Here is a 19,837-nt window from a genome sequence, read left to right on the forward strand (position 1 = left end):
TGGATCTGCAATGAGACCAGTGTGCTGGACACTTCACCCTGACACTGAGCTCGTCTCTCCCACGGCCCATCCACGGAAGATTCTGCCTCATTTGCCATGGTAATGAGAGGAGTGGACGATGTCTTGGATCCACAGTTTTGCCTTCTGTTGAAGAAAAGACAAATGTACTCACGGACGTGCAGCAACCAGGACAGTTTTCTCTGACTGGCATTCAATGGGTCTATAGCCGACATCCTCATGGGCATTTAGGCCAAGCCCTGCTCCTTCCCACCCATTAACAGATGGGTAGTACCTCGTCAAACATGCTGCTGGTGACCCTGCCTTTTGTCATGCTGGCTCGCTCTCCCTGCACCACGAGAGCTTGAGGACGCCTCAAGGTCTCGTGGGCTACAATACATTGGAATGTCGGGGTTTGGAATTGGCTGGGAACGCAGTTGGAGGAAGCGGTTACTGCGGGCTGTTCTACCGGCCAAGTGCTAGGGTCCGCCATTGCTGCGTTGTAATAAACCACGATACTTACTAGCACCAACATCTCATGTGGTTCTTCCTGCACAACAGTTCGGTGACTATCTTGGCCAGTGTTTTGTCGGTGGTGGCCATCGTTGACACGTAGTAGTGGAGGACGGACGAACCCAGTGTGGTCCGAGTGTCTCTGGGAGGCACTAACGTGGTTGTCCGGTTGACCGTGGTGCTGGCTCTTCTGAGTACACAGCTGGCGTGGAAACTGTTCAAGCTGTAGCGGCAGCTGGATGGTGAGCGTGGCATACGTGCGGCTAAGTCCGATCTTCAAGTTGCGGAGTTAGCTTGCAGGAGCGGAGTACACTCGCAATTAAAGCGTTTTCTCAGTTGGTAGTGGCAGCTAGTGCGAGTGTTTCTCTGCAGTGCTTCCTTCATTGTTCCGGTATTTGGCTGTGGGCAGAGTTTGGACAACATCCCCAGTGCTGTTCACGCACGCTTATTACTCCCTGCATTCGTGAATTATCCATGAAGTGCAACGACAGATGAACTTATTAGAGATCAGCTTATTGTCCAATGTGTAAACCAGAAGATTCAGGAGAGGTTGTGGGTGGCTAAAAATCCCAGCTTAACAGATCACATAGGGGTAGCCAAGGTCCTTTAACAATCCAACCTGTGCATGAAGGAACTAGAGAAGGTTGAACAAAGAGTGGAGGTTTCTGAGGGGGATGCAGTTAACAGGTTTTTCCAATCTAGTGCTCAGTCTAGTGTCTCTCGTGTAAGATATCCTAGCCAAAGGGGTAGGGTTGTACACTCTTCTGCCCAGAGTACGTTTTGCAACCTTTGTGCCAGTCTCATTCATGGGCCTGAGTCCAAGTTTTGTTTTGCTCAAAACAAGGAGTGCCTGAGGTGCGGACGTTATTGACATTTTGCTAAAATGTGTAGAATTGCTAGGAGGGGCAAAGTTGCGTGGGTAGCAGAGGAGACTGTTCAACAGGTTGAGACCCCGGACAAAATCTTGTGTGTTGATGATGAAATGCCTGTTGATGTGCAGAAAGATTTGCACAGGTTTAACAGCCCCAAATCAGTTTTTAAGGTTTATGGCAAAGAGGTGTCACTTATGGTTGACACAAGGTCTAAGTACACCATTGATCCAAAATCCGTTTTTACACACTTGTGGAGGGACACAAGTATCAAATCCGGAGACATCACACCTAAGAGTTATCAAGGTGAAACTATTGACATTGTGGGGTTTATGGAATCCTTTATTGAGTTTAAATAGAGTTCCATCCATGGTAAAGTTTATGTTGCAGAAAGTAGTCCTGCAGTTGTAGGATGGGCACATCAGTACGATTTTCACATTAAGATCGATCCCAGAGATTGTTCTTAAGAAGGGAGATATACCTACACAGCACAAGCTCAGGAGGGTTCCTGTTATAGTCCGAGATGGGGTAAAAGAGTTGTTACACAATATGCTAAAAGGGGGTATCATTGAACCGGTGTAGGCCTCAGACTGGGTTTCCCCTGTGGTAAGCACACGCAAGGCTGATGGTCGACTTAGGCTTTGCGTGGACTTGAGGTCGCTTAATCAGAACATCATTGCCGACACCTACCCGCTGCCAAACATCAATGAGCTAGTGAGGTTATTGAAAGGTGGAACATTTTTCTCCAAACTCGACCTCTAGAGTGCGTATCACCAAATCAAGCTCCACCCGGACTCAATGTCCCTCACTTCTTTCATTACTTTGGAAGGAACATTCAGTTTACACGTATGCCATTCGGTCTCTCTTCTGCGGCCTCGTTTTCCAGCGTATGATATTGCATATTTTCAAGGATATGTATAACATTCTGTTTTTCATGGATGACATTTTAACTGTCCAAGAACACAATGCTGTGTTGAAGCAAGCTCTGAAAAGGAATGCTGAGGTTGGTATCACCTTGTGCAAGAAGTGCTCTTTTCACTCGTAGTATGGAGTATTTAGGCTAAACAGTGTCATCTGTAGGGGTCAAAGCTAAATTGTGTCTTCTCAGAGCCATTGATTTAGCACCAAGACCCATCGACCAAGACCAACTAAGGTCTTTCATGGGCCTAATTAAATACTCTGCGTAGTTTGTCAAGTGTTTTACCACCAAGCCTGAAAGGCTGAAGGTTCTTTTTTTGCGGAAGGGTCCGAGTTTTGTATGGAGTTCGGAACAAAAGGAATGTTTGAGGTCATCGAGAGAGATTTGTGATGCTGGAATCTTGTCTCCATTTGACATCAAGTTACGATTTATAATCCCAGTGGATGCAAGTGCAGCAGGTCTGGGTGCAATATTCTCTCAGAATCATGGTGGGGTTGACAAGACTGTGGCTTTTGCGTCAAGGCCTCTATCCAATTTCTGAGAGAAACTACTCTGTAGTTAAGAGAGAGGCTTGGCTGCTGCTTGGGGTGTCACATATTTTCGCACATTTGTATGGGGCACTGAATTTTCGTTGCGCCTCAGATCATAAACTACTGCTGGCTATCCTTGCCCGTAGTGGTGTGGGTTAAGGATGAGCTAGTTTAGCCTGGTTGGCAGCTAGACTGCAGGAATATTGGTACTCTCTTGAATACATTCCAGGGTGGCAAAATAAACAAGCGGACTGTCTCTCCAGATTGGCACTAGACAGTTCTCTAGTTGATGACAGAATAGTTTCTGACAAGTGAGGATCCAGTTGCGTCTGTTGAGGATGTGGTGTGTGAGGGGTCAGGTGCATTTTGCTTGGATGAGTAGAACGAAGAGATGACTAAAGATTTTACCCTCATAAAAGTGATGCGCCTGGTTAACCTTGGCAAGAGGAGAGAGAGTTGTGTTTCCACATCTGTACGCCCCTTTTTGAAAGTCTTAGACGAGTTATCTACTTGTGGTAGCAAGGTACTCATGAGAGGGGACAGGTTTGTTCCACCTTTTGGGTTTAGAAACAGAATCATTGGCATGGCCCATGAAGGTCGTCCTGGACAAGAATTGACTCTGTGCAGAGTCAAAACTCCGTTTTGGAGGCCAGGAATGGATGGTCAAATCTTGGATTGGGTTGTCAATTGCCAGATTTGCAAGGAGAGTGAAAAGAGACAAGTCTGTAAACAAGCACTCATGAGTTACATCACCGATGCTGGCAAACCTTGGCATAGTGTCTGCATCTACTTCATTGGTCCCATGTCGGAGGTGGATGAGGACTGCAGGTTTGCGTTGGTTGTGGTGGATATGTTTTCCAGGTGGCTTTCGGTGTATTTTCTACCAGAAATTGCCACCATATCTACTATAGTATGTCTCACCAAGATTTTCCAGGAGGAGGGGGCTCCATCCATCCTCATCACAGATAACGGGACACAGTTAGTTTCCCTGGACATTGCAAGGTTTCTCAAAAAACATGGTATCATCCATCATCGCACCACTTTGTATATTCCCCAAGGCAGTGGTATTGTTGAGAGAGCCAACAGAATGGTGAAGGGGGTTATACTGGAATAGATGTCAAGAGAGCTGTCCAGGATCTGGTTAGGGCCTATCGCACCACCACTCAAGAGAACACATCCAAGTCGCCCTTTGAGATCCTGAGGTAGATCTCTGGGGAGTAAATTAGTGCCTGCTTGGTTAAAGGAGTGGGTATCGAGTAATGGTTCTTGCGCCTCCGAGTTAAGGGTTGATGTGGGCTCTAAGAATGCTGTGAGGGTTGGTAATTGGGTCAAGATCAAGTCTGGTCGTACTGTTAGGGGCTTGTCTAACTTTAAAGGACCATACAAAGTTGTGCGTGCTTTTGATTTTTATGTCATTTTGGAGAACCGTGAACGTTGGAATCGGCGCAGAGTTGTCCTATATCAGAGAGGAGGAGTGTGTGAAAGAGGAGAGAGAGTGTGGCGGCTCTCTTTATGGATGATGTGGAATTCGATCATCTTGGGCAAGGGAGGCGTCGGTTCTGCTGTGACAGGTGAACCTGTCGCCCCGTGAGTCTGGATGGAAGAGGCACTAAACTTGACAATTGGGAGGGATTTGTAGACCTCCCATGTATTTGAAGGACTATGTGTCTTGATGAGTTTTTGTAATATTTATTGTGTTAGGATCTGACCATGTTCTTAGACGGGTTGTTTCTCTTTTATGTTTTCACGTGTTGTTTTAATGTTTTTTTTTTCCTTCTTCTGCCTGTCCCTCCTTTTGTTTTCAGTTCTTTGTTCCTTTGTTGAACAAAAGGGGATGTGTCATGCTGGCTCGCTCTGCCCGCACCACGAGAACTCGAGGACATCACAAGGTCTCACGGGCTACAATACATTGAAATGTCAGGGTTTGGAATGGGCTGGGGAGGCAGTTGGTGGAAGAGGTTGCTGCGGGTTGTTGTACCGGCCAAGTGCTGGGGTCCGCCATTGCTGCGTTGTAATAAACCACGATACTTACTAGCACCGACATCTTGTGTGGTTCTTCCTGCAAAACACCTTTCTAACACAGCGTCCCACCCCTGAGAGGCTAGTAGTACAGCCCTCCGCTAACTGGTTTAATCCTAATTCTTTTCTCAAATCTCCCCCAGGTAGAGAATCCAATAGAAGGGAAGTATTTGAGAACAGTATGTCTTTTTCTGCTAGCCGTGCACTCCGATCAGTCCGATACAGCTGCTTGCTGAGTAGAGTGTCATGCTTTATGGGACATGGCCTTAAATCTTGCCACAGGACCCTCACGCTAATTTGGCACAAAGCCATGACATGTGCATATATATGAAACAGTCAAGCCTGGACACCACAAACTTTTTAAGTTGAACAATTGAAACTAGCATAGTGCTCAGGTTCAAGACACGGAATAGATTCACGGGTTTGTTTGGTGAAGAACAGGCGTCATTCATGGCTATGCCTTTTGACGGGTCTCACCTCCTTGGTGAGAAGGCGGACTGCACCCTCCAGTGCTTTTAAGAGAGCACAGCTAGTGCATGCTTCCTCTCTTTCCACACCCTCAAGGCAGTAACCTCAACAATGTTGTCCCTTTTAAGGCATCTCTAGGGGCCTTGTTTTCAGACCATGTCAAGGCCCACCACCCAAACAGGGGCTCAGTCCTATCAGGGTAGGGGATATGGCAGACAACGTCCAACTCACAGGGGGAAACTAACTTCCCAGTCACCAACCCAGTAGCCGCCAAGAGCATTTAGTTTGTTCTTGACAGCGCACAACTACTCCATGGGGAGGCAAGATTGCTAATTTGTTTCCACTGGTGTGAAGCCCAGACATCTGAGAAATAGACCCTGCTGATATTACAACAGGGCTTAAAATTGTCATTGCTCCCCTCCCCTCCCCTCCCCTCCACCTATTCCACCTACATCAGAGCAGCTTTCGTCAGACCCCTCTTTCTACCCCACCCAGAGCTGACGGTGGGGGCAGATTCATCCCTGCTGGGTTAGGCGGGCATCTGAGAGAGGTGAAGATCAAGATACTCTGGTCTCTGGCAGAGACCTATGTCCACTTCAGCTTGCTAACGTTGCGGTCCATTCACGTGGCATTGAAAGCCTCCCTGCTGTCCATCACTGGAAGGCTAGTTCAGGTCCTCACCGACAGCACTACTGCCATGCGGTATTGTTATAAGCACGATAAAGTGGGGTCATGAGCTCTGTCTGGAGGCCCCCTGCTTCTGGACCTGGATGAACCATCAGGGCATTTCCCAGATCAAACACTGCCTGATGAGATCGTTAAATGCCAAAGCAGACAAACTTAACACCAACCCTGGCTATTGAAGCATATGACTCTTGTATGCTTACCCACCTCTGCCTCTACTGATCAGAGTTATGAAGATCAAGAACGACTGAACCCAAGTCATTATAGTAGCTCTGGATTGGGCCAGGAGAGTGTGGTACCCAAAACGTCTGGGCAGAAGCGTCTGTCCTCCGATCAGGATGCTGCTTCGGGAGGTCAGTAGCTCAGAATTCATCAGCCAGTGTTCTGGTATACATTCATATTTCAAAATTTCCTCTTTAACCACAGTAGTGCATCCCAGTGAATCACTTTCAACCGTAGTAAAATAACAAAATGAATCATCGTTTTTCAACAGACTCAACATATTTAGTAATTAGAGGATTACAGTAGTGTTGGCTTTTGAAAATGCAATCGCCATGTCCACACCAACACCACTCCTCTATCATTTCTAAATCACACTGTATTTGTTCCCACTGAAGAAGCTGACAGACCTAGGAAACATGAACCGAAGAAGAGTGGTATTTTGTGGGGACTAATTAAACACAAGTTTAAAATGTTTCCGTTTAACACCAATAAAGGTTTATTATTCACTAAAGGACAAGCCCAAGAGTTGATACTTTTACATTAGGGTACTCAACAAGAAAACACTTTGCCGTATATTTACATACCAATACATAAATGACACCACAAATATCATAAAAAGAAAAACACTTCATTATCTTGTTGAATATTTGTAGTTAAGAGATTACGAGTATAGTGATAGCAGAACTTCACTTCAATCTTCCATTTATTTTGAACTTGTGTGGCTGTCTTCAAAAGTAATTCCACAGTCCACATTAGGAGGTAGACTTAACAGAATCACACAATGAGGACCACCGAGTCCTCTGTCCCTTTAGTGTGCAGCCAAGAGAAGTAAAGAATTCCAAATTTGAGGGCTCCTCCAATAAATGTCGACGTTCATCGGCCCTTTCTCATTTGGGCCTCATCAGGACATTGAAAAGCTAGAAGTGCATAAGCTCTACCAGTGTCACTAGGCTCCGCCAAGGAGGCATGCACTGAGCAATTTGAGAGTATGGCAACTAAAAACGTCTGTACCGAGGTCCTACTAAAAGGGAACACACAACACGTGGGAAGGCAGGTCGCCCAAGATGTGCAGGGCTTATTACCAATACCTGCCCTGGCAGTGCGACACGGTTCAGGGGGGGGTCTCCGTTAGTGCCCAGGATATTTGAGAAGCGGCAAGATACCAAGCATTGAAAGAATCTCAACTTGAGGAAAGTCTGTTGGCTCGTGTCCTCTCAAAAGCTGGATGCTGCCTGCTGGTCAACATATACCTTACCGGCCGTCACGATATAGATTGCCAAACCTTTATTGGTGTTAAATAGCTACATTTTTCCAGTGATAAATTTGCATTTTCACTGAAATAGATTTGTTTTGCTAATTAGTCCCAACAATATACCACTTCTATTTGGTTCGGATTCCCTGCCCAGGTATAGTGGGGTCAGTCGGGCAAACCCCTAGAGTTTCCTTTTAGGCATAGTAATCCTGGGCATAACTTGCCTGTGATACTTGTGAATGCACCAAACATCCCAGAACGAGTAACTGATTATCCCTCTGGCACTGCTTTTCATCATTAACAGGGACACATTTTGCCTTCGACCTGTTTCCTGCCTTTCAACCAGTTCCAAATTCAGTACACAAGTTTGTTTTCTGCTGGAATCAACATTAAAGCCTTTTTATCTGAAGGTTAAAGAGAGGTCTCATTAACCGACTCTGATATATTACCTTGGCTCATGGTCCAATAACTCAATTTGATTGAATAGCCCTGTTGTGCTGTTCTGTTGTGCGTTAATGCCTCTGTTAATCGTACTAATCGCATGGGAGGGTGTCTCTCATCTGTAACTTGTATCATTTGCCCCGTGATCTGCAAAAAAAATGGAATGACGCACATTGCCCGATTTATGGATAGGCCGTGAAAATGCTGGTGAAATGCTCATGTCAAAATATTTGGCTGTGTGTAATAGTGAAAGTCTACTACAGGTAAACACAATATACAGTCCCCATCAGGAGCTCAGTCCCTCGTAGTCAACTGACCTACCTGAATAACTCAGACTTGCTCCATCCACCCCCCCCCCCCCGCCCCTCCCCATGTATAGCACATTCACAAGGAATTGGGAGTACTGCGCACAAACTCCTCCTTATACATCTAGAACAACTGAAGACACAGCAGTGTGATCTAGGACCAACTTGTCCAATCGAGCATTCGCTCATGCAAGCAAGGACGAAGACGCAAGGAAAATTCAGAAACTTCACACTCCCACCCTGATACTTTGAACACAAGACACCTGTAAAAGCCTACATGTTTACTAAACGTAGCTTATTTGTCATTAACTTCGTATTAGGTTTAAATGTATTGTTAATTTATATTCTTTGATGGATTTAAACTTTCACATCTGTATGCACCATCCAAATGTTTTAATCAACGAGGAATTTAGAAACAGCAAGAAAACAATAACAAAAAATCACTGCGAAATAGAAAATATACTTGTCTTACCTTAGGATTAGGAGCTACCCTTTATTCAAATGAAGGGGGACCTCGGTGCTCGCTACAGAAGCTGTCCTATTAAAATTATTTCTCACCTTGCTTGGACATGGAGCAATGGTGACCCGATGAAGCAGGGCCACCCAATAGATCTGACTGAGTTCACTCCCCTTATTCCGTTTCTAAATGAAGGTAAGAGTAGCCTAACCTAAATGTGATACGCATGAAAAGTAGGCCCTCAAATAGCTTGTGTTCTGTTTTGTACCTAAAAAAGCCCTTAGTCTGTGAACTGTTGTCTTTGACTTCTATTATGCACACACTTATATGCAGCTATACATTTCACAGTCTGCCTAAGGGGCAGCTTCAGCTTTTTTGTTAGCCTCATGTTTTCCAAAACAATTCTAATACACATGTCTAAAAGTGTGTAGGTATAGAGGGCTTTAAGGCAGCCCTCTACAGTGCTTAACTTGAGCAGGTGTGGGTATATCCGCCCTTATTTTAGGGTACCTGCCCCTATTTTCTATGATCAGACTTTGATCCAGAACAGGAAAGAGAAAAACACAGACAGGGGAAAAAAGGAGGCAGAAAAAGACGGAAAAAGAGTAACAAAGGGAGAAAGCAGGGAGGTAAAAGAACATGCAGCAGTACGTTTGAGCGGCGGGGAGTGGCTGGTAGTGGGTTAAAAATGCATTTGGGGAAATCACGACTACGCAGTTTTGGTATTCGCCTTCAGCACAGACGGCAGCTTCTGAGCAAAATGTTTGGGCACCGGCACTTATTTTGTAAATTAATCACTGTCCCTCTGCATCCATTGATTTGTTCAAATATCACTAATAATTTGCTTGTGCTCACTCACCCCAGTCTACCGCGTGTGGAAATGAGTCAGTCAGCTTCAGCTGTTGACTTTCTTCCCTGCGAGTCGTAGCATTTTATTCTTGCACATCTGTCTAAAATCAAGTGCACTTCACTGTCGGAGCTGGTAGGCCAATCTCTTCATAGGTTTCTCCTTTATTTTAGTGTTTATGTTTTAAATTATTTTGCAATGGTTTTTTTTTTCGTATCCAGGCTCACCAAATGTAGAGTGAGGCATTTTATTTGTTTAATAGGTTTACATTTTTATTGTCTATTGCATATTTTTGAAAAAAAAACGAAAAAGTAGTAGGCCCTGCCAATGCGTGTTTTTTTTGTTTTCTTCTTTTTTACCTTACGGAAAAGTGCCAAAAAGCGGGTGCCTGCAGTTGGTTAAATGCTGAGGTGAAAGTAAACTTGGAGCCACGTTGCGTGAAAGCAGGGGAGGGGTTTTGTAACCGAGGAGGATGAAGCCGGGCTCGTGAAGCTGGAATAGATGGCTCGAGGTTCCAACAAACTGAGTCATGCGGGTGAGGCTGAAGCACTACAGCACCGCGGATTGTTTAATTGATTCGACTGAGTTGGAGAAATGGAAGCACTCATTATTGCTGCAGGTAAATTAACATAGACAACAGTGCGTTGCTGTAGGAGCCAAAGCTATCTTGGGAATACAATGCAAGAAGTGTACGTAAATATGTACTTCAGCCACAGCTGGAGACCTTGTTCTGTCCTTGCATAGAGTCGAGTTTCAGTGCTTCATTCCAAGATCGTGTGAAGGTCTTTGGCAGCACAGATAAGAGTAATCAGACTGTGCCAAGTAAAAGGAAAATCTCTGTGGAGTCTGATCCTATTAAATATTATCCACAATTGCACCAGTAGTATCTGAGGCTGCTTACAAAGACGCAGCTGAGCCTTCCTGAACTAGAGGTGCATTCGCATTCAAAGATGCTTCTCTCCTGGTAAGGTGTCGATGTGCCTTTCCCAAGTAAAACCAATAAATAATACCGAAGTCCCTCAAGTATCAAGAAACGTCATCTGATATTGAAGGTGACCACGTCAACATTGTTCATGGGAAGTGGAGCTACTGTGTGCATTATGATAAGGTCTAACAGTTGAGTCTGGAGTTCCTGGCTTTGTGTCACCTTTTCCTCGTGAATGTGAGTCTGGAGTGTAGGCATGTGATGTCTTCGTTCTCGGTGCCTTCGTTTTAGTCTGTTACGGTTGGTTGATGGTGTTCTTTCTAATGGTATAATTACTTTATCTCAACAATGCTTTGATATTGCTGCTCATCCAGGCATTCTGTGGTTATTATTCTTTTTAAGATTGCATTTACCAGATTACCTAATCGCCATCCAGGTGCACGTAGCATAGTCACGGCTGATATTGTGGGTGTGCGACAGTCAGGATCTTTTAGGAAAGGATGTTGGTGCGTTAAAATCTATTGTTGCAAAGAGTTTACAGGAATATAATCCACAATTCCCAATCTCAGGGATGTGTATGGTTAATAAAACTAGTTTATGAAAGAAACTGGATTGTGAAATGGGGAAGAGAGATAGTCCTCAGTTTGCTGTTCAGTGTAACTGAAGATCCACAAAGGAATTGTGTTCTCCGCAGACAACACTAAAAGGGTTCCTGCATATATGTTGTGAAAAGAGTGTGATCCCAGCAGCAGTAATTGGTAATTCCATAAATGTAAGTAGCTAGGGAAAGATGTTTGCGTTGCACAGCTGCGGAGTACTCTCCTGCTTGGCAAGGCATTCTTATTTATGGAATTATCAATTATTGTGAAAACACAAGCGTACCAGGAACATGTTGCTACCCTAATCAGAGATCAGTGACTTGACTGTTGATAGTCATAACTGCCCTGAAGAAGTCAGTTGGAATATAAATATCCAGCCACAAAACAGGAGTTTGCTAGTTTATGAGGAAGGTCACAACAAGGATTTGATGAATGTGGTTCATGAATGCAGTACACAAGACTTGCTACTCAGGATCAGGACTCGTTTTTGGGGATCAACTCTCATGGAAGGAATAGTAGGCTTTGGAAAGTAAAATATGTCAGCCTTCTTTATCCAGGACCCTGCCACAACCCCTTCTTTCAGCATCATCACATTTTTAGGTCTCGGCCTGGCGAAAGCAGCTCGTGCGTTGCTCTTGCCATGCGAGGGCTTCTTGGAATCTATAAGATTCCAGAAGTCGTGTCGCGGCTCAGCCTCCATTTTTGATTGGTGCGCGTCGTTTTGTGTCATGGATGATGCAAAACACAGTGTAATGAATGCACTGGAGGCAATCATTACACTGAGGGTTGCCACCCTGTCCGCTTTTGGCCCCACTCACCGGGATTTGTTCTTTTACTGGCTGCTTTACACACTGTCCTTTAAAAGACAATAAGCACTCTTTTCTTTACATTGTCAGCTCTGTCGTCTTTGGCTGCGCTTGTTTTTATTTGCATAGGCTCGTGCCCAGCTCGGCCGCGCTTATTTAATGTGCCTTGATTTACCTTTTCCAGTGCTGGTTTACTTTATTTCAGAGCGTGGCGTCCGATTTAGGGTCAACGCGCTCAGTTTATTCATTTAAACTTTTTTTTCGAATGCTTGTTTAATTATGTAAGGTGCTCCTTCATTTTGTTCCGGAGCACATTAAAAAATACAGAGGGTGGTGAATGCGGGATGCCAGCCGCCGGCTTGTAATCAAGGCTTCTGGAGTGCGGTGTTCAGTTAGGGCCGTCGAGGGCTCCCTGTCTGATCTGCATTCTGTGTATTGGTTTCATTCCCGCTCGGTGACATCACCAGAGCTCTTGCGGGCCAGGGGTGTCAGCTGACGCGTTACAAGCCCTGAAACCCAGAGACAGGGCCTCAGGGTGCTTTCTCTCAAGAGCTATACGCTAAAATAGACTACGCATTCTGTTCATCCCCCGAGGTCGGTGGGACTGCAAGGAGAATGACTCAATATACACCATAAAAAACATGCAAGTATGGGGATACCTTCTGCTTACTTTTGGTATGTTTTCTATCATGTTCTGTGTAGTAATTGGTATCCGTGCTCTTGAGTCTCTTGTCCTTGGTGCAGCCCATGGCCTTCAGTACCAGCGCCCTTCAGTACAGTTATGCCGGTTAGTTAGTGGCACTATAGACCTTGTTGCAAGTCAAGTGCAGTAGTGCGCAGGAGTGAGAGTACAGACACGCCGATTCTAAGATGCACAGAGTTTGGGACTACACTTTGTAAAAACAAAATATTTTTTCCTGACACCAGGTGTAAGATGTCGGTGAAAGCGCCCCAGAATTGAGAATAAAAGTTTAATAAAAAGTGATGAATTGAATGCTTGAATTCATCTCAGCCACTGGTATTTACTCGGGTCACACCCAACTCCGTCTTTTTTTATACATCATGCCACCTCAGTTTGGACCCAGACATATGCAAATCAATCTTGACAGTTTGGGCTGGACTGTACCCATTGGAGCAGGGTCAAGACATGTTTGCGTATGACTAGGGCCAAACTGAGGTGAAATGGTTAGCAAAATAGCGATGGACAGGGCCAGGCGCGTAACGCCCATAGGACTCAACGGGCTATATTCACCCTTAAACCCCCCTCCCCGTCGTGTGTGGCAGCCCAGGCTGAGACAGCTTCCTGGGCACACACAGCCGCACCCGAGTAACTCACAGGTCTTTAAAAGACCATTTACTTGCTAACGAGGCTTTGTTGTTTTTGACAATATTCGAGGGGACAAAGAGAGAACATGCTGACAGTCCTTTCATGGAAGCTGGAATGTGTTTCTTCCTTTGATCGGGACACTGTGTTACGTTTACATGGCAAATAGGCTGTCGGTGTGCAGGGGCGAATGAGCCAATTTGCTTTACCCACTCCACTTGATGGGCATGTGTGCTTTCTATTTTAAGCCCTCAAGGTCTCACTGTGGGATTAATGTACAGCTTTTTGACTAAGAAGGGTTTAATTAAATTGTGACGTGGATTTAGGGCACTATAATAAATTGCTAATTGATGATTCTTGGTTAGGTAATTGTATTTTGTTATGTCCTATAAATCGTCGAGTAGCCAGTATTTTGTGGTTCTTTTTTTGCTTTTCTTTTCTACCGTGTGAGCCTGTGCCATGATAACAGCTCGGAGTAATTCTTTGATGTTTACTTTGTTGGGGGAGGAGGGATAAATTAAATACTAATCCATTCATAAATCCTTTGCACTTCCATACTAAATATAATGTCAATTGTCGATGTCTTGCTCATTGTCTGCATTTAGCAGCCAGAACACGACATGCAGACCTTTATGGAGATGAGTCAGAAGGCCTGCGTGAATGCGTTTTATAATCTCCAGATTATAAAGCAGACTGCGCTCCGCCAGCATTACTGGTGAAGGCAGAAACTACCCAGTGCAATCACTGTCAATTTAAGAGCTAAAGTACATAACAAAACTGATTTATAAATAAAGTAATTTTATTTGTAAAAGCTACAAAACGTCTGTAATAATGAGCTTTACGGTTTCTGGAGAAGTCATTGGGGATTAACAGTTTATCATTCATGTCAGTATCTGAAAGGAGAAGAGTAATCATTACCTACCCATATAGATTTTTACAGCTGGACTGGGAATTTGAGGTGCAGCATAAGGAATAGGTAGCCCATTGCAGCGAAATTAAATTTTCACATAGTAAGTTCTCTGTCACCTTCACCAGCTGTTGCTTCTGATGGAAAATTCACTGGACCAGATTTGAGGAGTACCAACCTGTGGTGACAGATTTCTGTGAACCCGCAAAACGTGACAAAAGAGATGAAGCTGGGCTGGTTTCATCTACCTCTGATCGATGAGGAGACTTTATTCTCATGCCTCTCTTAGAGTTTGGAAAAAAGAAACATTTATTGTTAGTAGCTTGCTTCCTGAAATTTGGCACAAGAATGTCCTTCTTTCTGACAGGCAAGCAACTGCGATAATTCCAATAGAGCGATATGCAAATAATCAGTGATAATCGATGAGATATGTCTTGCATCTCAGATCCAAGGAACAGAGTGTATTAGCCATCAGATAACTTCTCACAGTTGATCTCCTGTCTCTAAAGAGGAGCTGGAAATCCTGTGTTCATTTTTTAATAAGTCTGCTTTTATTGTTTTTTCCTAAGGCTATAAGCATTACAGGCAATAATCAGTAAATTGGGTCACGCAGCATAGTTATGGTCCAGTTAGTCTTGAATAAAAGGTAACACATTCTAATAAAAAAAAAAACAGGTCTCTCTCCACATAAAATGTATCGTAGTCATGACTCATACTAGTATACATTATCAAGGAGATGAATAACTGCATAATGACATGTTATTTGAGAAGCCCACAATATTGGCCGCTTTAATCCCATCCCCCCCCCCCCCCTGTTTGCGAGGACAACCTGTGGCTTTGTGTATCGTTTTTAGGCTTTGGCTAGACGGCGCATGCGCTGTCTCTAGAGACGTGTTGTGTTCTATCTGTGGGTTTACAGGCCACCCATCTCCTACCTTTGGTAAACTTGAGTCACTCTAATTTTCTATGATTCCATTCTTCAAAGTATGCACGCATCATGCCCTCTTCCTGTGTTTGGCCCTCCCATAGCGCTTGGACCAAGTACATGTCTCCTTACACTGCTCCTGGTTGGCGTAGCTATGTTTTTTCTTTGTTTTCAAGCACTCCATAGGAGTACTTATGTTTTCAGGCAGTCTTCCTTGTACACATGCACACATTCCTCTAAAATCCATGCATGTGTACATAAACAAATGCATTTCTTAAAGAGTTGATGAAACCTGAACAGCACTAGTTTATTTTTTTTTTTCATGATCGAATGGTTTCCTGCTAGACAACATGGCTAAAAGACATTCACTTTGACAAAGCCAATAGGTCCGCATTGCCGAGACCTATTGGCTTTTCCAGTGCATGTTTCAAGTAGGCAGGACTTCTCTAAGCCTCATTTCCACTCCTCTATACTTAGAGCAGTTGATGAATGCCAGTTTGGCACTATATCACATTTGGCAATGAATAGGACAGTGCTTATGAATATCTTCCAATATATTGTTAGGGCGCTGTCCTCAATGATATTGAGGAGTGCTATACAGGGGTCCGAAGAGACACCAACCCCCAGCTCCTCTCCACAGATGCACTCCACTCTAACCCAGTAGCTTAGGATGACGTGGCATTTCAAATGGTGTGAAGTACCACCCCAATCTCCATGTGGCATCCAAGGCAATCGTTAGAGCCCTTCCCCGAACAAGTCACAGCCTTTCTTTGTGTGAAGTACACAGAGTGTAGGTATTTAAAGTGTACCAGCCTGTATCATGTCATTATGTAATGGTCCTGGGAGAGGCCACGGCTTCTCTCCATCCCACCTTCTCAATGGGCCAAACATCGGCCCTTCCAAGCCTCCTGCAGTTGACTGAAGATATCAGGTGTATTAATATTGATGGATTTATATATGATCCAGATGTATTGCTGATCACCTAAGTCAGGCATTATGATGGAAATTCTATATTTTTGAGGGCATATATTTGATGAAATAATTCCCTATTAACATTGGAGTCATCACTGACTAAAATTCACTTCAGCCCTAAGGAAGCTGGAAAGTTACTTGGGAAATGTTGGCTGACTAGAATTCAAACCGCTGGAATGTAAGAGATGTACTGTTCTAACAGAAGAATGGAGTTCCAGAATTAATGGATGACATCCTAAGGAATGCTTTGGATTTGTGCAATAGCGAATCTTCAAATGAACCACAATTTAGTTTAAAATGGGTGAAGCAATGTACAAGAAGGAAAATGTGTTGCCTTAGACAAGAACTATAAACCTTGGGAATATATTTTTCTACGTTTATGAACATTTTATTAGTGACAATTGTATTGATGTGTAGTATCACAATTTGTATGTTTTCATATGCAAGTCTTAGTGTAAAACATCATAAATATGAAAAAATTATCTCTAAATTGTTGGTGACTTTAGTGAGAGCAAAGTTAACTCTTCTGGTGCCAATTGAATTGCTTAAGCATTTTTGGCAAGTTTGGGTTCTTGCAGGGGTGTGTGAACTATGCAGAAACTTTTGTTCTCTCAAATCTATTATATAGTGTATTTATATATTCATATACTTGAAAAGTAGTTCACTCCAACAATAGGCCCTCCTGATCCCCAAAGCTACTCTTTTCTGGCTAGCTCTAGTAATCCCCACCCTTCACCAAACCACTTGCTTTTTTACATTTATTATTAATATTCTTAAAACCTGGCCTGGTAGCTGCTTCAAAATGCTACTGAACCGATCATTTTTTGTCTTTCGCACTCCCACTGTTTTTTGTTTTTTCACTCTACGTTTCAGATATGGCCACTTGCCATGTGGAACGGTAAAGTAAAATTGCCTTGTGTGCCATGACGCTTGGCCTGTGCATGCGGTATTCCTAGTGTTTTCCCCTGAGCTGCTCCCTCAGGGAAGCATTTCTTGCTATTCCAAATTGCTACTTTTCAGCCCTTCCTAAAAATACTTATAGAATGTATAACTTTCCCCAAAATATGCCAGGACTGGAGTTAGAATAATAATTAAGGCTCCCGGAATTGTTTTTTCAACAAATATTCTTGAACTGGAGTTAGAATAGTTAACTTGGTAGAGGAAGGTCCTGCTGATGAGGGAGCATGGGGCGAATGGTGTGTGATGTGGTGGTTGTTTTTGCAAATGATCCCTTTCTCTTGCTCTCTATTTTATATATGCTAGTGTATATGGTGTGGTGTTCCCGTTGTATGAGACTCCGATTCATTCTCTTCCGTGACTATGTACGTAGTGTCATGTTTTCATGTTTCACTTGAAAATGAAAAATAAAGTTGTTTAAAAAATTAGTAAACTTGGCCTTCCAGTGTCCACCACTCCCACTGCTGCCCTGATGGTGCAGTTCAGGGCAAGAAACACGAACGAGCTGGGCTGGGCATGCGTCACATCAGTACAGCTTACACTGCTAAGCAGGCACATGGATGTGTGCAGACGGTGGCCATCTTTAAACAGATGGCTGCCGTGTATGCACGTGTCCCTTTGCTTTGCACAGATGCACTTGCATGTGCTGTGCAACGCTGCAATCAATTAACCATTGGTAAAGCCATTAGGTCGGCACTTGATTTTAAAGGCAAAACCTACTGGCTTTGCCAATTCTTGTCTTCCCTTTTTCATTCATGTTGGAAAACAAGCGATTGTAGAAAAGATTACTGTCCCTTTTTATTAGATGATTCATAACACTAAAATAAGAACTTCTACATTCATGTTATATTAGAAATTCATATGTATTCTTTTATAATAGTCACTGGATTTATATGTTTTGTATGTAGCTAATAAATGCCGTTGGTTCATACCTATAAGCGCTATACTCGATGAATAAAATATTCTGAATTTAAAAAAGAAAGAGCAAAAGAGTTGGCCGTCAGGTTTTGTTTACCACTGATGGTTCTTTTGAAGACTTCTAAACCACCATCCCGTGGTAATAGTTAATCTTCAGCAGAATTGTTTGCCGAATGAGCGGAGTTCATGCCCCAGATCAGTGCATGACACCAACTCACTCATCTCCCCTGTGTCCTCAAAAGGCTGTGCCTCCGAATTCGGCTGTATTGAGCTTGGTTCTAGAAATTTATAAGTACATCAAGTGTGCCAAACGAACTAATTACTGCTCATCCGTGTAGGTGGAGCAGTTCTGTCCCTGCTCATTAGGAATATACCTTCTACACTTGTATCTTCCATCACCATTCTGAGCCTGCTTCCTTTTTGTTTGGCAGGTGTCCGTTCGAATCACTCCAAAGTAATGTAATTTCTTATTCCGCCACTATTGTTTCGCCCACTCTTCTAACAACGCCCTGAACGGATGACACATCCGTTCTTTCCAAACCTTCTCAGGCTTCTAAGGCACAAGAAGCAGTTGGGTGCAACATTCCAGAAGCCAAGAACCTAATCTACTGAACATGTGTGCTTTTGGAGGATGAGCTTGACTATGTAGATTTGCCAAAGGTATTTCGTGTAGAAGCTTAGAACAGTAGTGAGTTCCTATCCACACGAGGAACATGCGCTGGTTGTGTGCTCCTATTACTAAAGGGACACACCCTAAGTATTTGTGGATGTGCACTGGGAACACTGAGCTCTGAGTTACCCACAACAATACCCAAGGTTGACAAGAGAAGGGTACAGGCACCAGGGAAGGGGCGGGGTGTTTCTGTTACAGCTCCCGGTGTGGAGTGCTTGCATAGGTACTACTGATACTTATTGAACAGTAACACTGAGCTAAACACCATGTGAGCCCCTCACTTACCTTGACCATTGACAGTTTTGTGTCCCCTTCTCTCTCCTTTCTTTTGCTGTTCCATAGCCATCACCTTGTTTCTATGACCGCATGTAGTGTACTGGACAGTGGACACAAGTGGCATGCTTTCTCAGGGTGCAATCCACTTGCTGGTGGAGAATCGGGGCGTCTTACACCCCACCCGTATCACTGTGTTATTTAGCCATTAATATCAACATCGGTTTCTCTGGCAACCTCTTCACATGTGATCTTCCCTAAAAAGCATTGTCACCTGGCATGGTGCCTTGTGTTTTTCACATTTAAACTTTGCAAATAAACATCCTAGATGATTATGATCGGGACCGGTATGTTCCCACTTCCCTTTATCATGCCCAAATCCGGCACAAGGGGGTATAGGTATACAAAATTGCATCATAAACTACTCAAAGCATAAAGCCAAGACCGAAGCCAGCTCCCTTCTTTGGTTAAGAGTGTAAAAATCTGCGCAAGATGTTTGCAAGTTTACAGGCCTTACAAAGTCAGAAGGACTATGGACAGAATCAACAACATATGGCTGCATGTTATTGTCTTAGATATTTGCTAATACGTATTACTTTTTTGTATTAGCAGGTATTTATTTTGAAGGATCTAGCCTCAGGGTTACTGGAACACTGCACAGATACCACATGAGAGAAAGGGCAATAGAATTCGAACCACAGCTAGTAACAGTATGTAGGCCATACTTCACAAGCATAGATATTGCTCAGTACCTCTTGCTATAGAGAAGCCAGTTTTGAGCTAGGGTTTGCACAGCAAAGCAGCGCCATGCTCTCAAAAGGCATGCAGCACCCAGCCAAATAAGTTCTATCTACAGTTGGTGCCTTTACTCCTGCCGCGCCTGCTGGTGGGAGGCTGGAACTAGTTAGTGCCATCACAAGCAAGTCTATACGGGGCACATCTGGCCTCCTGCTGGTAGATTTTGGCTCACTGTGCTGCAGGAGACTTGTCCTATTATGCGTGGGTCGGCATTATTCTGCCCACCTATTCCTTATT

The 19,837-nt window shown here is 43.9% G+C and overlaps 1 protein-coding gene across 3 annotated transcripts in view; it reads left to right on the top strand.

The window, feature by feature from the left end:
* Positions 1-19,837, top strand: part of OSBPL8 (oxysterol binding protein like 8) — a 939,874-nt gene that overhangs the window by 485,577 nt on the left and 434,460 nt on the right. The gene's annotated exons all lie outside the window — the stretch shown is intronic.

This window comes from Triturus cristatus, chromosome 4_1, assembly GCF_964204655.1.
Source record: "Triturus cristatus chromosome 4_1, aTriCri1.1, whole genome shotgun sequence".
Taxonomy (NCBI): Eukaryota; Metazoa; Chordata; class Amphibia; order Caudata; family Salamandridae; genus Triturus; species Triturus cristatus.